The 21177-nt window shown below is 35.5% G+C and overlaps 4 long non-coding RNA genes and 1 pseudogene across 8 annotated transcripts in view; 3 read left to right on the top strand and 2 right to left on the bottom strand.

Moving 5' to 3' along the window:
* Window positions 1-620: 620 nt before the first annotated feature.
* Window positions 621-4017, bottom strand: LOC146754010 (doublesex and mab-3 related transcription factor 3-like; annotated as a pseudogene).
* A 1226-nt stretch (window positions 4018-5243) lies between these two features.
* Window positions 5244-7184, top strand: LOC146754009 (uncharacterized). The gene is made up of 3 exons (XR_014940127.1): window positions 5244-5496; window positions 6195-6309; window positions 6670-7184. It is a non-coding gene; the product is annotated as an uncharacterized LOC146754009 (long non-coding RNA).
* Window positions 6065-21177, bottom strand: part of LOC146754003 (uncharacterized) — a 36675-nt gene continuing 21562 nt past the window's right edge. The window contains exons 2-3 of one of the 2 annotated variants that reach the window (XR_014940132.1): window positions 6716-6779; window positions 6065-6301 (exon numbers count right to left, since the gene is read on the bottom strand). This is a non-coding gene — a long non-coding RNA (uncharacterized LOC146754003). Of the gene's footprint in view, window positions 6780-21177 lie in introns of both variants that reach the window. The other variant, XR_014940131.1, reaches the window with a different exon arrangement.
* Window positions 11783-15486, top strand: LOC146754008 (uncharacterized). Of its 4 annotated transcripts, none has more exons than XR_014940120.1 (4): window positions 11783-12393; window positions 12916-14352; window positions 14770-14876; window positions 15455-15486. It is a non-coding gene; the product is annotated as an uncharacterized LOC146754008 (long non-coding RNA). The 4 variants fall into 4 exon arrangements; XR_014940121.1 differs by lacking the exon at window positions 15455-15486 and having other exon boundaries at window positions 11786-12393; window positions 12916-13933; window positions 14331-14352; window positions 14770-15368; XR_014940119.1 differs by lacking the exon at window positions 15455-15486 and having other exon boundaries at window positions 14770-15368.
* Window positions 17176-20722, top strand: LOC146754007 (uncharacterized). The gene is made up of 2 exons (XR_014940126.1): window positions 17176-18288; window positions 20236-20722. It is a non-coding gene; the product is annotated as an uncharacterized LOC146754007 (long non-coding RNA).

Genomic DNA, 21177 nt, shown 5'->3' with positions numbered 1-21177 from the left:
TAATCTTGTGTTCATTTCACAATACACTTCATGCACTTCACAGCCGTAATTGGTTTTACACTGACATTACACATTTTGACCTAGCCATGGGAAAAGAATAACTCATAAGATTATTTTTCTAAAAAATGTCCAAGCTCAAACAGTACAGAAGCAGTTCATGCTAGTTCCATGTGCATAGTTCTTCTGCCTTTCCTTTCAATGCAAAGATGATGACTGGTCCTTGTTTTAGTCCATTTGCAATTGAACTACTTTTGTTTGATTTCTTATGTCCTGAGGAGTTCTCTCTTATAAAACAGCATTCAAGTATTCTAGTTTAATATCCCCAGTTGTCTGAGTTAAGGAACAAAGTAGACCTTGAGCTTCTGTTTCCGCTATGAATCTTCCAGAGTCCCGTAACCGATGGCCATAAAGTCTTTCCTTGTTGTACGCACTCAGAGCTAAAGCCAGAGTATTGCTATTTGGCATTATCCAATGAAGTGCAAGAAATTAAATACGTTATGTCTTTATTGCTATAGTACAATACCAAGCAAAGTCAAGTTTTAATACAATTGCAAGTGTTTCATGGAGTATACGTCTCTCCTCTTCAGGCCCAGTAGTTCAGCTGCACTGAAAATATCACTTACTTACTTATCGTATGCCAAATGTCATCCTAAGAAGATGTGTTGAGTATTCTTGAGTCTGAAGAATCAGACCTTTCATCATACTCATCTTCTGTGTAAAGAGGTTGCTTAGACACAATAGGACATCCGTCATCAGGGATTGAGATCCTAGGATCTTCTGATGAGCGAGAAGGAAGGACAGAAGAGCTTTGGAAGATGCTGGCCGAGTTGCTAGAGAAAGGACTGACATAATGGGACCGCAGCTGGTACTGCTGCTGCAGCATCATGGTGTTCCAAAGGGTGACATCATTAGGCAGGAAAGGACTGGACTGGTTTCTTGCCAAAGTGTTCCTCAGCATCAGTGGGTAGCGAGGTGGCTGAGGAAATGGGTGCTACAAAGGTACAGTCAGAGGATTGGGCACAACATTGCTGGAGTCAGCAGAGAACCTCAGTGTGTCAGGGACCCTGAAGGCTGAGCCCACTGACCACTTGGAAGAGGAAATAGGATAGGAACTCAGCGTGTATTCAAAAATATGCCCATTGGAAGGTAGAACTAGACCATCTGACTCTGCAGAAGTTCTCTCACCACTGGCCACTGAAGACCGGCTGGACAAGAGAACCTCAACAGCGCTCACCAGGTCACCACCACATCCTTTCAGGATCAACTCCAGCACCGTCGGCTTCTGGTTAGGGAAAATCTTTTTCAGCACTTCCAGTGGAGGTCTGTTGGCTTTCAAGCTGAAAGGTAAAGAAACTGTCCCAGAAGGACCTTCTATCAGTAGGTGATTCTGCTCTGCATGGTACTTGGGGCTCTCTGGACGGCTCTCTGTGCTCCCACCAGTTTTCTGAACTGCGTAACATACCTCATCCACTTATACAATTTCTGGGCTTTCAGGGGTGAAGCAGGTTCTGGCTTTAGCCATGTCTGGGGAATTCCTTTGGTCTGTGTCTTCGTCACTGTAGGTCTCAGCATTGTCTGTTCCGCTGGCATCACCCAGCCTCTCCTCACTGATGTCTGCAAAGGAAGGCAGAGAAGTCAACAAATGCTGAGTCCAAATGCCTCTATGGACACCAGAGGACAGACTCTCCCTATAGGGAACAGAGCAGGCTCCTAGGGAAGGAAAGAAAGAATAAAGAAAAAAAAAGCATTTTTCTGATAAAATTAAATTCTCTTTACAATGTCACGTGAGAACAAAACTGCAAGAGTCATGAGACATGACCTAGGCATTTTGTGCTTCTTTTCAGTCATCTGTCTCATTCTTCCACGTATAAGAAATGCATCTTTTTTTCTCCTGCATCAGATGTGCTATATTAATCCTTCCATCCTTCTTCACTAGTTACAAGACAGCAATGAGCCAACCCAGTGTGCAAGTTCTCTCAGAGGAACTTGAGCATTTTCACTCTGGGATTCCTATTGCACTGGTTGTAAGATGTAAATATTCAGAGAGAATACCCTGGAAGACCAACATTTCCTCTGTAAGTGCAGCAGCACTGGTAGAACCACTGCACCACATCTGCTGGCTCAGAGCTGTTCATATAAATCAATATATCCTAGTTCTTGTTCTGCAGAAACCAGTTCATTCCCCAGCAAGAAAAACAGGTTTCTCTTCCAAACCTGATCAAACCTGATGCCTTCATTGATTAGAACACAACATTTAGAAAAAAAATAATCTTTTTTTGGAAAGGACCCCTTGAAGGCATCTGGTTCAACCTCCTGCTCAAAGCAGAACTAGCCTAAAATCTAGAGCAATTTGTTTTAGTCCCTGCTCAGCTGAGCTTTAAATATTTCTAAGGCTGGATGCTTAGCAACCTCCCTCAGCACTTGTTTCAGGTACCTTGCCTGTCGTGTGTGAAGCTAAGAAGGGCAGAGCAAAAGCCCACGGACCACGTTTCTACCAGAGGTACACACAAAAAGGGAGATACCCCAGGGCTCCAATCACAAAAGGGGGCAATGTTGAAGGCTTGAAATCCTTTGCAGTCATTTATCTAAGGATGTTGTTCTGCTGACCTCCCTCATGCAAGTGCAGTGCTGACCTGACAAACATCAGCAGCTGGGGAAGGGGACACTGCAAGCTGATGCAGACAGAGGCTGTGTTCACACAGCAGAGCTTCTGAATGCACAAATGTGAAAGATGGTCTGCAGAAACCAATGCAAGTACTTGTCTGGTTTCCCAAGCCCACAGTGATGAGCCCAAGTAGATATGGCATGAAGCAAGCAAAGGCTTCCAAATTGTGCTCACAGTCACCCCTACCAGACTGAGAGGGAACTAAGGGCATGTAAATGGAAAATCCTGGCCACTGGCCTCCTACAGGTCTGCCTCACTCTCTCACCCTGGGAATGGACAGGGCATTTCTGGTGCAATTTACCCACTTTGTCACTCTGAGAAAGGAGTCTGAGTAAGCTGAGCAGGAGGTCACCATGCTGTCCAGAACGGGAGATACATTCCTCTGCTGTAAGTAAACCATCAGCTCCTGGCAGAGCAGAGATGACAGTCAGCATGGCAAAGGGCTGTTCTCTGCCTGAGGCAGGAGTGATGGCCGTCCTGTGGAGCCGCGGGTGTTGCTGGCTCGGGTTGCAGAAGATGAGAGTGGGAATAAAGCTGAGGTGCCCTTCTGAAGACCCCATCTTTCTCTTTGAATTGCCTGACCTGTGCTGGTTACCCGTTTTTCATCTGGTTATGCTCTCTGTCCAGAGCTAATAGAGAAGCACGTATACAATATGAGGCAATGTGCATATGAACTTCTTTATGCTCTCTGCGTTAGTCTTGCCTTAGCATCCAAGGGGAATGCAGAAAGCAAACAAACCCGTAGCATTATCTTTTTGAGAGAATGTTAAGACCTAGGGGTAGCTTTTACTTGAAAAAGAAAAGAGAACGGGAGGGTCATGCTACCTTTCCCTCTTAATCCCCCACCACCCCCACCCCCCCCCTCACACACACACACACAAACACACACACATCTTCATGCCTTCACAGCCACGTATTTATTACCAGAGAAGGGATATTAAGAATAATTCACGTGCGAATGAAAGAGCAATTTACACACTTGAGTCTTAGAGAGCAGCCCGAGGACAACTAATTGCCTCTGCCCCTGTCGTGATTTGTGATTCTTAGGTCACAGATCTAGAAAGGCTAGAAACCAGCAATTAACATGTAGATGAATAAAGACGATATTGCATAATGAAAAATAGGCTGCTTGTTCCCAAAGAGCTTGAGATAGTGTATAAGATGAGCCCAAAACACCCCATGATAGTCTGAGTCTCATGTCAAATGTGACACCAAAACCATTTCTTAGTGCAAAACCTACCAGGAGCTCCAGCCAGCAGATAATACTGATTCATACACCCAAGGCTGCACAGTTGGATCTGTCATTTGCTTGCCTTCATTTCATCAGTGGAAAAAGTACCCAAGGATCCAACCCACAGCCTTATTCCTGCCTCCAGTATTTTTGCCAGTGAAACAGAGGACTCTGGTGGAGAAAAAGGATCATTGTCATCATCCATGTTGTTGATCCTGATGAGGATTAGGGTAGTGTTACAGCATGAACCATGAAAGCTGACCTTTACAAGCAACAAATTCCATGTAGCACTTGAAAAGTGGTAGCATCTTCTTGGCCTTCAACTGTGAAAATAGCTTCCTGAACAATCACTTTGACAATGCCAGTCTTACAGGTTACACTGGTTTATATAGGCATGTCAGTAAGGCTAAGTAAAAATAAAGGCATATGAAGTGCTACATGATATATGTCAGCAGAAGACTGAAAAACAAGGGTCTAGGTCCTTTTGTGTGTGGGAACTTCAAGCTGAGTGCAGGAAGATGCTCACATATCCTCTTCTGAGCATGGAAGTGGCACTGCCTCGTTACAGTTTCCTCCTTCTTCCTGTTCCCTGAGAATGTTACAGGATAATTCACTCCCAGCACAAATGGTGGGGAAAATTTATCCTCTGCTTATGCTCTAGACCCACACCCTTGTCTGCTAGTGAAGATGTGTTCATTCAAATATACCATTATGTTGTTAAGCATGAGGAGACATCAGAGCAGCCCTTGCTCATGAGCCAGCACTTAACAGTGAAAGATAAGATCTCCTCAGCTTTGACAGCCACTATTGGGTCTCCAGGCTGTTTGATCCAGCAAAGTAGCTGATTGCCAGACCAAAAGCATGAAGGAGACATCTCAACTGGCTCCCATACTGCAATCTGGAGGTGAGGATGAAGATGTTATTCAGCTCACATTCTAAAATAAAATAAAATAAGATAAAATAAAATAAAATAAGGAAATATTATTTTCTACTTTGATAGTTTGAGTATTTGCTTACAAATTACTAACAAAGTGCAAAATCCAATAATCTTTCTGGGTTGCTACTGGAGAACAGCCCAGTTTATTTTTCACACTGCCAAAAGACTTGTTTTTCCTTTGACAGAGGGCCTGGCAGTCATCTCCCGGTGCCTCAAACTACTGTAATGCATTTGATATCAGTCCACACAGCAAATCTAGCCAGCAGCAAAGCCGGAAGCAACATTCGGCCACTCCCTATCCCAAAGAGCTCCTCCAGGTGCTCACAGCACCAAGCCCTTTCCGTGGTTCTCAGGGAGCGCTGCAGTGAGTTGCTGGTGAACCTGCGGGTGACGCTGAGGAGTTACAATGCACCCCACCCCTGCTCTGCTCATATCGCTCCCAGGAAGATCCTGGGGCTGCCCGGGATCGGGGAAGGGTCGCCCCGTGCTGTAACGTCAGCTCATTCGTTGGTGACATCACTGAGCGTCCGGCATGAAACGGGCCACGGCCGCTAGATGGAGCCGCTTGCCCGACGGAGTGATCCTGATGTACTATGCGGGTTATGGCGCAGCCGTTTTCAGCCCGGCTCCCAAAAGCGGATCGTCTCTGCTCTCCACCCTCAGGTATGTGTCCAGATTGGGCTCGGCTCAGGGATGCATTCAAAGCCAGTTGAGGTTCCAGACGCTTGGAAGTTTAAAATACAAGCCCATTTCACAAGGAGCTCTCAAATGTCTTGTATATACAGTTCACTTTCAGCTGAACTCACACATTGCCGGCGGGGGGTGGGGGGGGGTGGTGGGGGGGGGGCGGGGGTAGGTGACAGGACTTGAGCTGTAAGGCTGGAGCATATGCCAGATCTTCAGCATCAGTGATTTTTTTGGTGAAACAAAAAGGCGACCCAAGTTTGTCTGGGGACTAATTGTATTCAACTGCAGACAAATTAAACCCAGGTCACTATGGCTGGTTGCTGGCCGCTGCTTTTAGGGTGTGCAAGGGTCTGTGAAGCAATGCTGCAGAGGAAGTGAGGACTCAGAGAAGGATGGGGTGGTTGTGCTGCTCTCACCACACCCACAGCCACAGCTGATTCCCCTGTTGCCAGACCAATGTGACTGCAGAAATAGTGAAAATCTGTCAAAAGAGCAGCCAGAAGTGATGGCCAAATCAGGAAATAAGTGAATGCCAGACAATAACTCAACAAGCAGAAAATTTGATTGAGATTTCAGATGTTAAGTATATACCAGTCATCTGCAGAGTTAGTTGCAGCTTTCCATACCCATACATTATGGAAGCCTATCAAAACCTCATGTGGTGAACTTTCCAGGAGGAAGGAAGGAGTACAGGCAGACAGCCCACCCCACCTCAACTTCAGGCTTCTACTGTAGAGCTCCCTGTTCCTTTTTGAAGCCAGCAGAAGCAGGCACAACACCTCTAAAAAGGTAAGATAAATACATAAGTAAATACAAGATAAATACAGCTTCTTGGAAGGAAAAGAAGGGAAGGGAAGGGGAAACAAAAAGGGAAAGGAAAGAGAAAAGGGAAGGAAAAGGGAAAGGGGAAGGGAAAGGGAAAGAGAAAGGGGAAGTGGAAGGGAAAGGGAAAGAGGAAGGGAAACGGAAACATAAAGGGGATGAAAAAGAAAGAGCAAGAAAAAAGAGGGAAGGAAAGGGGGAAGTAAATAGAAAATGAAAATTAAATAGGGAAGAAAAAGAGAAAGGAGAACACGAAAGGGGGGAGGAAAAGTAAAACAAATAGGGTAAGAAGAAGCCTATCAAAGTCTCATGTGGTGAACTTTCCAGGGGGAAGGAAGGAGCACAGGCAGACAGAGAGGCCAGCCCACCTCACCTTCAGGCTTCTACTGTAGAGCTCCCTGTTCCTTTTTGAAGAAGCAGAAGCAGGCACAACTCCTCTAAAAAGGTAAGATAAATACCAAAGTAAATACAACATAAATACAGCTTCCCCAAAGAAAAGAATTGAAAAGAGAAAAGAAAAAGGGAAGGGAAATAAAGGGAAAGGGAAATAAAAGGAAAGGGAAAGGGAAACATAAAGGGGAAGTAAAAAAAAAGAGCAAGAAAAAAGGGGGAAGGAAAGGGGGAAGAGAAAATAGGGAAGAAAAAGAGAAAGGAGAACAGAAAAGGGGGAAGGAAGAGAAAAACAAATAGGGTAAGAAGAACCAAAAGCAAAAGAAAATAAGGGGGGGAAATGGAAGGGAAAGGTCACTGATGGCCAGAATATCTCCCCTCCATCCCCCATCACCAGTATTTGTACGACAGTCCTGCAGATTTTTTTTTCTTTTTTTTTTTTTTTACCAAAACCAAAGCTACTGATGGCTACTCTATGATTGTGAGAACAGCGCAAAGAGGTATCAGATGATATTTTTATATCTGTTTGTACATCGAGAAGTATCATTTCATGAAGTAATTGTGCTTTAAAAGTAAAAAAAAAAGGAAAGTAAAGGAAATGAAGAAGGGGAAGAAGATGAAAGAAAAAGGTGAAGAAAATTGGGATAAAAAAGAAACAAGGGAAGAAAAAGAAAGAAAAAAAAGGAGAGGAAAAACAGAGAGATTTAAAAAGCAAAAAAAAAGGAAAATCAATGAAACAAGAAGAAAAAGCAGCAGAAAAAAATAAAAGAAAAAGAAACAAGAAGATAGAGCAACAGAAAAGAAAGAAAAAAAAAGAAAAAAGATAAAGAAAAAAGTTAATGAAAAGGGAAAAAAATAATAGGGATAGAAAAGAGAAAGAAGAATAGAATAAAGGGGAAAAAAGGAAGATATAGAAAAACAAAAAGGATAAAATAATAGCAAAGCCAAAAGAAAATAGAAAAAGAAAAAAGAAGAGAAAAAGAAAAAGAAAAAAGAGGAAAAAATAGAGAAGAAAAATAGGGTAGCAAAAGAAAAGAATAAAAAAAAGAAAAGAAAATAAGAAAAAAGAAAGGGAAAGGGATAGAGGGGGGTAAAGGGAAAGAAAGGGGAGAGAAGGGAAAGAGAAGTGGGAAAGCAAAGATAAAAGGGGAAGAATAAAGGGGGAAGAAAAGAGGGAGGAAAACAGAAGAAGAATGATAGTTGGGAAGAAAAAGAATAGTGAGAGGAGAAGGGAAAGAAAATGAGGAAGAAAAAAATAGGGGAAGAAAAAACAAAAGCAAAAGGAAAGAAGGGAAGTCAAAGAAGAAAAAAAATTAAAAGAAGAAATGAAAAGAAGAAAAGAGAAAGGGAAGGGAAAGGGAAATAAAGGGAAAGGGAAAGAGAAAGGAAAAGGGAAAGAAAGGGAAAGAGAGGGAAAAAAAAATGAGGAGAGGGGAGGGGAGAAAATGGAAAGAGGATAGAAAAAAGAAAGGAAAAAAGAAAAGAAGAAAAGGAGAGAATATAAGGAAAGGAAAGAAGAAGAGAAAAAAAAGTAATAGGAGAAAGATAAAAGGAAATAGAAGAGGGAAGACAAAAATAAAATTGGGGGGGTAAAGGTAAGAAAATGGGGAAAAAAGAAGAAAAATGATAATAGGGAAGAAAAAGAATATAAAAAATAGAAGGAAAAGAAAATGGGGAAGAAAAGAAAAACAAAAACAGGAGAAATGAACAAAAGGAAAATGAAAGAAGTGAAGAAAAAGAAAAAGAAGCAAAGAAAAGGAAGAAAAAGAAGAAGAAGAAAAAGAAAGGAATGAAGAGTAAAGAAAAGAGGGAAGTGAAGAAGAAAGGGAATACGAAAGAGAGAGGGAAAGGGAAAGAGAGCGATAAGGAAAGATAAAGGGGAAGGAAAAAAAAAAGAGCAAGAAAAAACAGGGAAGGAAAGGGGGAAGAAAGAGGAAATGAAAATTAAACAGTGAAGAAAAAGAGAAAAGGGAATAGAAAAGGGGGAAGATAGGGAAAAAAGGTAATGGAAAAGAAATAGGAGAAATAAAAAACAGGAAACAGAAGGGGGAAAGTAAAGATAAAAGGAAGAAAAAAAGAGGGAAGAAAAAAGAGGGAAGAATACAGGGAAGGAAATAGAAGAAGAATGATAATAAGGAAGAAAAAGAATAGGAAAAGGAGAAAGGAAAAAATGGGGAAGAAAAAACAAAAAGGGGAAGAGAAAGTAAAAGCGAAAGGAAAGAAGGGAAGAAAAAGAAAAGAAGAAGAAAAGAATAAAAAAAGAAAGGAAAAGAAAAAAAAGGAAAACAAAGGAAAAAAGAAAAAAGAAAAAAAGGAAAAAGAAAAGAAAAGAAAAAAAAGAAAAAGAAAAAGGTAAAGAATAGAGAAGAAAAGAAGAAAGAAAAAAACATAAAGGGAAAGAAAAAAAAGCAAGAAAACAGAGGGAAGGAAATGGGGAAGCAAAAAAGAAAATTAAATAGGGAAGAAAAAGAGAAAAGAGAACAGAAAAGGAGGAAGCGAAAGTAAAACAGATAGGGTAAAAAGAAACAAAAGCTAAAGAAAATAAGGGTTGGGGGGTGGGGGAATGATTGGAAAAGGAAAAGAAGTAAAGAATATATGGGCTATAAAAAAAAGGGGGAAGGGAAGAGAAGAAGAAAAAAAAATAATTATCAAAGTTAAAAAAGAAAAAAAAAGACAAAGAATGGGTCGGGGTAAAAAGAAAAAAGGGGAAAAAAATCAAGAAATAAAAAAGAATGAGAAAAGGGGAAGAAAAATGGAAAGAAAACGAATATTAAAAAGAGATAAAAGCAAGAAAGAAGAAAAATAAAATAAAGATAGGGAAGAAAAAGTTAAAAGAAATAGGGAAAAAAACATGAAACAGGAGAAAGTCAAGATAAAAGGGGAAGAAAAAAGAGGGGAGAAAACGGAAGAAAATAGAGGAATGATAATAGGGAAGAAAAAGAATAGAAAAAGGAGAAAGGAAATAAAATGGGGAAGAAAAATAAAATAAAAAGGGAAAGAAGAAGCAAAAGCAAAAGGAAAGAAGGGAAGAACAAGAAGAAGAAAAAAAGAAAAAGTAAAGAAAGAAAAGACAGGAAAATAAAAGAAAAAAGAGAAAAAAAGATAAAGGGAAAGAAAGGGAAAGGGAAACATAAAGGGGAAGAAAAAAAGGAGCAAGAAAAAAGAGGAAAGGAAAGGGGGAAGAGAAAATGAAAATTAAATAGAGAAAGGAGAACAAAAAGAGGGAAGCAAAAGAAAAACAGGTTAAGAAGAACCAAAAGCAAAAGAAAAGGGGGATGGAAAAGGAAGAGGAAAACATAAACAAGTAAAAAATATATGGGAACAAAAAAAGGGGGGGGAAGAGAAGAAAATAAGAAAAAAACAATCAAGATTTTAAAAGGAGGAAGCAAAAGACAAAATGTGGAGGGGGGGGGGAGGGGAAAGAGGGAAGAAAAGCAAGAAATAAAAAATAATGAGAAAAGCGGAAGAAAAATGTAAAGAAAATGAAAATTAAAAAGAAAGCAAGAAAGAAGAAAAATAAAATGGAGGTAGGGAAGAAAAAGGTAAAGAAAAAGACACAGGGAAAAAAAACGTAAAAGAGGAGAAAGTAAAAGATAAAAGGGGAAGAAAGACGAGGGAAGAAAACAGGGAAGAAAATAGAAGAAGATTTGGAAAGAAAAAGAATCGAAAAAGGAGAAGAAAAAGAAAATGGGGAAGAAAAATAAAACAAAAAGGGGAAGAAAAAGCCAAAGGATAAGGAAAGAAGGCAAGAAAAATAAGTAGAAAAAAAAGAAAAAGTAAAGAGAAAAGAAGAAAAAAGGGGGGGGGGGAAGGAAAAGAAAAAGGAAAAGAAAAGGAAATAAAAAATATATAAGAACAGAAAAAAGGAGGGTGAGGGGGGGGGAAGGAAGAAAATAAGAAAAAAAATATCAAATATATAGGCAAGAAAAAAATAAATGAAAGGAAAGAAAAGTATAAACGAAAGGAAAGTATAAAGGTATGCTAAGGAAAGAAAAGTATAAAGGAAAGTAAGGTACAAAAGAAAGGAAAGTATAATGGAAAGGAAAGTATAAAGAAAAGGAAAGTATAAAGGAAGGGAAAGTATAAAAGAAAGGAAAGCAAAGGTAAGTATATTGGAAAGGATAAGAAAGTATAAATGAAAGGAATGGGTAAGTTTAAAAATAGGAATGGAAAGGAAAGTATAAAGGAATGGAAAGTATAAAGGAAGGGAAAGTATAAAAGAAAGGAAGCAAAGGTAAGTATAAAGGAAGGGAAAGGAGGGGAATAGAAAAGAAAGGAAAGGTAGATATAATGGAATGGAAAGCAATGTATACAGGAAAGTCAATGTATGTAGAATTGCAAGGATAGGGAAGTATATAAAAAAGGAAAGGAAAGGTTAATTTAAAAAAAAAAAAGGAATGGAAAGGAAGGTCTAAAGGAAAATGTTACAGAACAGAAAGGGAATGTAGGTATAGTGCAAAGGGAAGGAAATTATAAAAGAAGGGAATTTATAAAAGAAAGGAAAGCAAAGTTTAGTATGAAAGGAAAGTATAAATGAAAGGAAAGTCTAAGTTTAAAAATAGGAATTGAAATGAAAGTGTAAAGGAAAGGAAAGTATACAGAAAAGGAAAGTATAAAGGAAAGGAAAGTATAAAGAAAAGGAAAGTATAAAGGAAGGGAAAGTATAAAAGAAAGGAAAGCAAAGGTAAGTATATTGGAAAGGATAAGAAAGTATAAATGAAAGGAATGGGTAAGTTTAAAAATAGGAATGGAAAGGAAAGTATAAAGGAATGGAAAGTATAAAGGAAGGGAAAGTATAAAAGAAAGGAAGCAAAGGTAAGTATAAAGGAAGGGAAAGGAAGGGAATAGAAAAGAAAGGAAAGGTAGATATAATGGAAAGGAAAGCAATGTATAAAGGAAAGTCAATGTATGTAGAATTGTAAGGATAGAGAAGAATATAAAAAAGGAAAGAAAAGGTTAATTTAAAAAAAAAAAAAGGAATGGAAAGGAAGGTCTAAAGCAAAATGTTACAGAACAGAAATGGAATGTAGGTATATTACAAAGGGAAGGGAATTATAAAAGAAGGGAATATATAAAAGAGAGGAAAGCAAAGGTAAGTATGAAAGGAAAGGAAAGTATAAATGAAAGGAAAAGCTAAGTTTAAAAATAGGAATTGAAATGAAAGTGTAAAGGAAAGGAAAGTATACAGAAAAGGAAAGTATAAAGGAAGGGAAAGTATAAAAGAAAGGAAAGCAAAGGTAAGTATATTGGAAAGGATAAGAAAGTATAAATGAAAGGAATGGGTAAGTTTAAAATAGGAATGGAAAGGAAAGTATAAGGGAATGGAAAGTATAAAGGAAGGGAAAGTATAAAAGAAAGGAAGCAAAGGTAAGTATAAAGGAAGGGAAAGGAAGGGAATAGAAAAGAAAGGAAAGGGAGATATAATGGAAAGGAAAGCAATGTATAAATGAAAGTCAATGTATGTAGAATTGTAAGGATAGGGAAGTATATGAAAAAGGAAAGGAAAGGTTAATTTAAAAAAAAAAAAAGGAATGGAAAGGAAGGTCTAAAGGAAAATGTTACAGAACAGAAAGGGAAGGTAGGTATAATGCAAAGGGAAGGGAATTATAAAAGAAGGGAATTTATAAAAGAAAGGAAAGCAAAGGTAAGTATGAATGGAAAGTATAAGTGACAGGAAAGGCTAAGTTTAAAAATAGGAATTGAAATGAAAGTGTAAAGGAAAGGAAAGTATACAGAAAAGGAAAGTATAAAAGAAAGGAAAGTAAAAAGAAAAGGAAAGTATAAAGGAAGGGAAAGTATAAAAGAAAGGAAAGCAAATGTAAGTATATTGGAAAGGTTAGAAAAGTATAAATGAAAGGAATGGGTAAGTTTAAAAATAGGAATGGAAAGGAAAGTATAAGGGAATGGAAAGTATAAAGGAAGGGAAAGTATAAAAGAAAGGAAGCAAAGGTAAGTATAAAGGAAGGGAAAGGAAGGGAATAGAAAAGAAAGGAAAGGTAGATATAATGGAAAGGAAAACAATGTAGAAAGGAAAGTCAATGTATGTAGAATTGTAAGGATAGGGAAGAATATAAAAAAGGAAAGGAAAGGTTAATTTAAAAAAAAAAAAAAGGAATGGAAAGGAAGGTCTAAAGCAAAATGTTACAGAACAGAAATGGAATGTAGGTATATTACAAAGGGAAGGGAATTATAAAAGAAGGGAATTTATAAAAGAAAGGAAAGCAAAGGTAAGTATGAAAGGAAAGGAAAGTATAAATGAAAGGAGAGGCTAAGTTTAAAAATAGGAATTGAAATGAAAGTGTAAAGGAAAGGAAAGTATACAGAAAAGGAAAGTATAAAGGAAGGGAAAGTATAAAAGAAAGGAAAGCAAAGGTAAGTATATTGGAAAGGATAAGAAAGTATAAATGAAAGGAATGGGTAAGTTTAAAATAGGAATGGAAAGGAAAGTATAAGGGAATGGAAAGTATAAAGGAAGGGAAAGTATAAAAGAAAGGAAGCAAAGGTAAGTATAAAGGAAGGGAAAGGAAGGGAATAGAAAAGAAAGGAAAGGTAGATATAATGGAAAGGAAAGCAATGTATAAATGAAAGTCAATGTATGTAGAATTGTAAGTATAGGGAAGTATATAAAAAAGGAAAGGAAAGGTTAATTTAAAAAAAAAAAAAGGAATGGAAAGGAAGGTCTAAAGGAAAATGTTACAGAACAGAAAGGGAAGGTAGGTATAATGTAAAGGGAAGGGAATTATAAAAGAAGGGAATTTCTAAAAGAAAGAAAAGCAAAGGTAAGTATGAATGGAAAGTATAAGTGAAAGGAAAGGCTAAGTTTAAAAATAGGAATTGAAATGAAAGTGTAAAGGAAAGGAAAGTATACAGAAAAGGAAAGTATAAAAGAAAGGAAAGTATAAAGAAAAGGAAAGTATAAAGGAAGGGAAAGTATAAAAGAAAGGAAAGCAAATGTAAGTATATTGGAAAGGTTAGAAAAGTATAAATGAAAGGAATGGGTAAGTTTAAAAATAGGAATGGAAAGGAAAGTATAAAGGAATGGAAAGTATAAAGGAAGGGAAAGTAAAAAAGAAAGGAAGCAAAGGCGAGTATAAAGGCAGGGAAAGGAAGGGAATAGTAAAGAAAGGAAAGGTAGATATAATGGAAAGGAAAGCAATGTATAAAGGAAAGTCAATGTATGTAGAATTGTAAGGATAGGGAAGTATATATAAAAAAGGAAAGGAAAGGTTAATTTTTAAAAAAATGGAATGGAAAGGAAGGTCTAAAGGAAAATGTTACAGAACAAAAAGTAAAGGTAGGTATAATGCAAAGGGAAGGGAATTATTAAAGAAGGGAATTTATAAAGGAAAGGAAAGCAAAGGAAAGTATGAAAGGAAAGTATAAATGAAAGGAAAGGCTAAGTTTAAAAATAGGAATTGAAATGAAAGTGTAAAGGAAAAGAAAGTATACAGAAATAGAAAGGGAAAGTATAAAATAAAGGAAAGCAAAGGTAAGTATATTGGAAAGGATAAGAAAGTATAAATGAAAGGAATGGGTAAGTTTAAAAATAGGAATGGAAAGGAAAGTATAAGGGAATGGAAAGTATAAAGGATGGGAAGGTATAAAAGAAAGGAAGCAAAGGTAAGTATAAAGGAAGGGAAAGTAAGGGAATAGAAAAGAAAGGAAAGGTAGATAAAATGGAAAGGAAAGCAATGTATAAAGGAAAGTCAATGTATGTAGAATTGTAAGGATAGGGAAGTATATAAAAAAGGAAAGGAAAGGTTAATTTAAGAAAAAAAAAAGGAATGGAAAGGAAGGTCTAAATGAAAATGTTACAGAACAGAAAGGGAATGTAGGTATAATGCAAAGGGAAGAGAATTATAAAAGAAGAGAATTTATAAAAGAAAGGAAAGCAAAGGTAAGTATGAAAGGAAAGGAAAGGAAAGTATAAATGAAAGGAGAGGCTAAGTTTAAAAATAGGAATTGAGATGAAAGTGTAAAGGAAAGGAAAGTATACAGAAAAGGAAATTATAAAGGAAAGGAAAGTATAAAGAAAAGGAAAGTATAAAGGAAGGGAAAGTATAAAAGAAAGGAAGCAAAGGTAAGTATAAAGGAAGGGAAAGGAAGGGAATAGAAAAGAAAGGAAAGGGAGATATAATGGAAAGGTAGATATAAAGGAAAGTCAATGTATGTAGAATTGTAAGGATAGGGAAGTATATAAAAAAGGAAAGGAAAGGTTAATTTAAAAAAAAAAAAAAGGAATGGAAAGGTAGGTCTAAAGGAAAATGTTACAGAACAGAAAGGGAATGTAGGTATAATGCAAAGGGAAGGGAATTATAAAAGAAGAGAATTTATAAAAGAAAGGAAAGCAAAGGTAAATATGAAAGGAAAGTATAAATGAAAGGAAAGTCTAAATTTAAAAATAGGAATTGAAATGAAAGTGTAAAGGAAAGGAAAGTATACAGAAAAGGGAAGTATAAAGGAAAGGAAAGTATAAAGAAAAGGAAATCATAAAGGAAGGGAAAGTATAAAAGAAAGGAAAGCAAAGGTAAGTATATTGGAAAGGATAAGAAAGTATAAATGAAAGGAATGGGTAAGTTTAAAAATAGGAATGGAAAGGAAAGTATAAGGGAATGGAAAGTATAAAGGAAGGGAAAGTATAAAAGAAAGGAAGCAAAGATAGGTATAAAGGAAGGGAAAGGAAGGGAATAGAAAAGAAAGGAAAGATAGATATAATGGTAAGGAAAGCAATGTATAAGGGAAAGTCAATGTATGTTGAATTGTAAGGATAGGAAAGTGTATAAAAAAGGAAAGGCAAGGTTAATTTAAAAAAAAAAAAAGGAATGGAAAGGAAGGTCTAAAGGAAAATGTTACAGAACAGAAAGGGAATGTAGGTATAATGCAAAAGGAAGGGAATTATAAAAGAAGGGAATTTATAAAAGAAAGGAAAGCAAAGGTAAGTATGAAAAAAAAAGGAAAGTATAAATGAAAGGAGAGGCTAAGTTTAAAAATAGGAATTGAAATGAAAGTGTAAAGGAAAGGAAAGTATACAGAAAAGGAAAGTATAAAGGAAGGGAAAGTATAAAAGAAAGGAAAGCAAAGGTAAGTATATTGGAAAGGATAAGAAAGTATAAATGAAAGGAATGGGTAAGTTTAAAATAGGAATGGAAAGGAAAGTATAAGGGAATGGAAAGTATAAAGGAAGGGAAAGTATAAAAGAAAGGAAGCAAAGGTAAGTATAAAGGAAGGGAAAGGAAGGGAATAGAAAAGAAAGGAAAGGTAGATATAATGGAAAGGAAAGCAATGTATAAATGAAAGTCAATGTATGTAGAATTGTAAGTATAGGGAAGTATATGAAAAAGGAAAGGAAAGGTTAATTTAAAAAAAAAAAAAGGAATGGAAAGGAAGGTCTAAGGGAAAATGTTACAGAACAAAAAGTGAAGGTAGGTATAATGCAAAGGGAAGGGAATTATAAAAGAAGGGAATTTGTAAAAGAAAGGAAAGCAAAAGTAAGTATGAAAGGAAAGGAAAGGAAAGTATAAATGAAAGGAGAGGCTAAGTTTAAAAATAGGAATTGAAAGTGTAAAGGAAAGGAAAGTAAACAGAAAAGGAAAGTATAAAGGAAAGGAAAGTCTAAAGATAATGAAAGAATACAAGAAGGGAAATTATACAAGAAAGGAAAGCAATGTTAAGTATATTGGAAAGGATAAGAAAGTATAAATGAAAGGAATGGGTAAGTTTAAAAATAGGAATGGAAAGGAAAGTATAAAGGAATGGAAAATATAAAGGAAGGGAAAGTATAAAAGAAAGGAAGCAGAGGTAAGTATAAAGGAAGGGAAAGAAGGGGAATAGAAAAGAAAGGAAAGGTAGATATAATGGAAAGGAAAGCAATGTATAAAGGAAAGTCAATGTATGTAGAATTGTAAGGATAGGGAAGTATATAAAAAAGGAAAGGAAAGGTTAATTAAAAAAAAAAAGGAATGGAAAGGAAAGTCTAAAGGAAAATGTTACAGAACAAAAAGTGAAGGTAGGTATAATGCAAAGGGAAGGGAATTATTAAAGAAGGGAATTTATAAAAGAAAAAAAAGCAAAGGAAAGTATGAAAGGAAATGCTAAGTTTAAAAATAGGAATTGAAATGAAAGTGTAAAGGAAAAGAAAGTATACAGAAAAGGATAGGGAAAGTATAAAAGAAAGGAATCAAAGGTAAGTATAAAGGAAGGGAAAGGAAGGGAACAGAAAAGAAAGGAAAGGTAGATATAATGGAAAGGAAAGCAAAGTACAAAGGAAAGTCACTGTATGTAGAATTGTAAGGATAGGGAAGTATACAAAAAAGAAAAGGAAAGGTTAATTAAAAAAGAAAAAAGGAATGGAAAGGAAGGTCTAACAGAAAATGTTACAGAACAAAAAGGGAAGGTAGGTATAATGCAAAGGGAAAGGAATTATTAAAGAAGGGAATTTATAAAAGAAAGGAAAGCGAAGGAAAGTATGAAAGGAAAGGAAAGTATAAATGAAAGGAAAGGCTAAGTTTAAAAATAGGAATTGAGAGTAAAGTGTAAAGGAAAAGAAAGTATACAGAAAAGGAAAGGGAAAATATAAAAGAAAGGAAAGCAAAGGTAAGTATATTGGAAAGGATAAGAAAGTATAAATGAAAGGAATGGGTAAGTTTAAAATAGGAATGGAAAGGAAAGTATAAGGGAATGGAAAGTATAAAGGAAGGGAAAGTATAAAAGAAAGGAAGCAGAGGTAAGTATAAAGGAAGGGAAAGGAGGGGAATAGAAAAGAAAGGAAATGTAGATATAATGGAAAGGAAAGCAATGTATAAAGGAAAGTCAGTGTATGTAGAATTGTAAGGATAGGGAAGAATATAAAAAAGGAAAGGAAAGGTTAATTAAAAAAAAAAAAAGGAATGGAAAGGAAGGTCTAAAGGAAAATGTTACAGAACAAAAAGGGAATGTAGGTATAATGCAAAGGGAAAGGAATTATAAAAGAAGGGAATTTATAAAAGAAAGGAAAGCAAAGGAAAGTATGAAAGGAAAGGAAAGTATAAATGAAAGGAAAGGCTAAGTTTAAAAGTAGGAATTGAGATGAAAGTGTAAAGGAAAAGAAAGTATACAGAAAAGGAAAGGGAAAGTATAAAAGAAAGGAAAGCAATGGTAAGTATATTGGAAAGGATAAGAAAGTATAAATGAAAGGAATGGGTAAGTTTAAAATAGGAATGGAAAGGAAAGTATAAGGGAATGGAAAGTATAAAGGAAGGGAAAGTATAAAAGAAAGGAAGCAAAGGTAAGTATAAAGGAAGGGAAAGGAAGGGAATAGAAAAGAAGGGAAAGGAAGATATAATGGAAAGGAAAGCAAAGTATAAAGGAAAGTCAATGTATGTAGAATTGTAAGGATAGGGAAGTATATTTAAAAAATAAATAAAAATTTTTTTAAATTTTAAAAAAATTTAAAAAAGAAAAAGTAATAGAAAGGAAGGTCTAAAGGAAAATGTTACAAAACAGAAAGGGATTGTAGGTATAATGCAAAGGGAAGGGAATTATAAAAGAAGGGAATTTATAAAAGAAAGGAAAGCAAAGGTAAGTATGAAAGGAAAGGAAAGGAAAGTATAAATGAAAGGAGAGGGTAAGTTTAAAAATAGGAATTGAGATGAAAGTGTAAAGGAAAGGAAAGTATACAGAAAAGGAAAGTATAAAGGAAAGGAAAGTATAAAGAAAAGGAAAGTATAAAGGAAGGGAAAGTATAAAAGAAAGGATAGCAAAGGTAAGTATATTGGAAAGGATAAGAAAGTATAAATGAAAGGAATGGGTAATTTTAAAAATAGGAATGGAAAGGAAAGTGTAAGGGAATGGAAAGTATAAAGGAAGGGAAAGTATAAAAGAAAGGAAGCAAAGGTAAGTATAATGGAAGGGAAAGGAAAGGAATAGAAAAGAAAGGAAAGGTAGTTATGGAAAGGAAAGCAATGTATAAGGGAAAGTCAATGTATGTAGAATTGTAAGGATAGGGAAGTATATAAAAAAGGAAAGGCAAGGTTAATTTAAAAAAAAAAAAAGGAATGGAAAGGAAGGTCTAAAGGAAAATGCTACAGAACAGAAAAGGAATGTAGGTATAATGCAAAGGGAAGGGAATTATAAAAGAAGGGAATTTATAAAAGAAAGGAAAGCAAATGTAAGTATGAAAGGAAAGGAAAGAATAAATGAAAGGAGAGGCTAAGTTTAAAAATAGGAATTGAAATGAAAGTGTAAAGGAAAGGAAAGTATACAGAAAAGGAAAGTATAAAGGAAAGGAAAGTATAAAGAAAAAGAAAGTATAAAGGAAGGGAAAGTATAAAAGAAAGGAAAGCAAAGGTAAGTATATTGGAAAGGATAAGAAAGTATAAATGAAAGGAATGGGTAAGTTTAAAAATAGGAATGGAAAGGAAAGTGTAAAGGAATGGAAAGTATAAAGGAAGGGAAAGTATAAAAGAAAGGAAGCAAAGTTAAGTATAAAGGAAGGGAAAGGAAGGGAATAGAAAAGAAAGAAAAGGTAGATAAAATGGAAAGGAAAGCAATGTATAAAGGAAAGTCAATGTATGTAGAATTGTAAGGATAGGGAAGTATATAAAAAAGGAAAGGAAAGGTTAATTTAAAAAAAAAAAAGTAATAGAAAGGAAGGTCTAAAGTAAAATGTTACAGAACAGAAAGGGAATGTAGGTATAATGCAAAGGGAAGTGAATTATAAAAGAATGGAATTTATAAAAAAAAGGACAGCAAAGGTAAGTATGAAAGGAAAGGAAAGGAAAGGAAAGGAAAGGAAAGGAAAGGAAAGGAAAGGAAAGGAAAGGAAAGGAAAGGAAAGGAAAGGAAAGGAAAGGAAAGGAAAGGAAAGGAAAGGAAAGGAAAGGAAAGGAAAGGAAAGGAAAGGAAAGGAAAGGAAAGGAAAGGAAAGGAAAGGAAAGGAAAGGAAAGGAAAGGAAAGGAAAGGAAAGTATAAATGAAAAGAAAAGGCTAAGTTTAAAAATAGGAATTGAAATGAAAGTATAAGTGAAAGGAAAGTATACAGAAAAGGAAAGTATAAAGGAAAGGAAAGTATAAAGAAAAGGAAAGTATAAAGGAAGGGAAAGTATAAAAGAAAGGAAAGCAAATGTAAGTATATTGGAAAGGTTAGAAAAGTATAAATGAAAGGAATGGGTAAGTTTAAAAATAGGAATGGAAAGGAAAGTATAAAGGAATGGAAAGTATAAAGGAAGGGAAAGTATAAAAGAAAGGAAGCAAAGGCGAGTATAAAGGCAGGGAAAGGAAGGGAATAGTAAAGAAAGGAAAGGTAGATATAATGGAAAGGAAAGCAATGTATAAAGGAAAGTCAATGTATGTAGAATTGTAAGGATAGGGAAGTATATATAAAAAAGGAAAGGAAAGGTTAATTTAAAAAAAAATGGAATGGAAAGGAAGGTCTAAAGGAAAATGTTACAGAACAAAAAGTGAAGGTAGGTATAATGCAAAGGGAAGAGAATTATTAAAGAAGGGAATTTATAAAGGAAAGGAAAGGAAAGTATGAAAGGAAAGTATAAATGAAAGGAAAGGCTAAGTTTAAAAATAGGAATTGAAATGACAGTGTAAAGGAAAAGAAAGTATACAGAAAAGGAAAGGGAAAGTATAAAAGAAAGGAAAGCAAAGGTAAGTATATTGGAAAGGATAAGAAAGTATAAATGAAAGGAATAGGTAAGTTTAAAAATAGGAATGGAAAGGAAAGTATAAGGGAATGGAAAGTATAAAGGATGGGAAGGTATAACAGAAAGGAAGCAAAGGTAAGTATAAAGGAAGGGAAAGGAAGGGAATAGAAAAGAAAGGAAAGGTAGAAAAAATGGAAAGGAAAGCAATGTATAAAGGAAAGTCAATTTATGTAGAATTGTAAGGATAGGGAAGTATATAAAAAAGGAAAGGAAAGGTTAATTTAAAAAAAAAAAAAGGAATGGAAAGGAAGGTCTAAAGGAAAATGTTACAGAACAGAAAGGGAATGTAGGTATAATGCAAAGGGAAGGGAATTATAAAAGAAGGGAATTTATAAAAGAAAGGAAAGCAAAGGTAAGTATGAAAGGAAAGGAAAGGAAAGGAAAGTATAAATGAAAGGAGAGGCTAAGTTTAAAAATAGGAATTGAGATGAAAGTGTAAAGGAAAGGAAAGTATACAGAAAAGGAAATTATAAAGGAAAGTATAAAGAAAAGGAAAGTATAAAGGAAGGGAAAGTATAAAAGAAAGGAAGCAAAGGTAAGTATAAAGGAAGGGAAAGGAAGGGAATAGAAAAGAAAGGAAAGGTAGATATAATGGAAAGGAAAGCAAAGTACCAAGGAAAGTCACTGTATGTAGAATTGTAAGGATAGGGAAGTATATAAAAAAGGAAAGGAAAGGTTAATTAAAAAAAAAAAAAGGAATGGAATGGAAGGTCTAAAGGAAAATGTTACAGAACAAAAAGTGAAGGTAGGTATATTG

This window comes from Coturnix japonica, chromosome Z (genome assembly GCF_054131305.1).
Source record: "Coturnix japonica strain WE chromosome Z, WE-NBRP24, whole genome shotgun sequence".
NCBI lineage: Eukaryota > Metazoa > Chordata > Aves > Galliformes > Phasianidae > Coturnix > Coturnix japonica.
The sequence above is the reverse complement of the archived record's forward strand: the minus strand, read 5'-3'. Positions and strand labels throughout refer to the sequence as shown.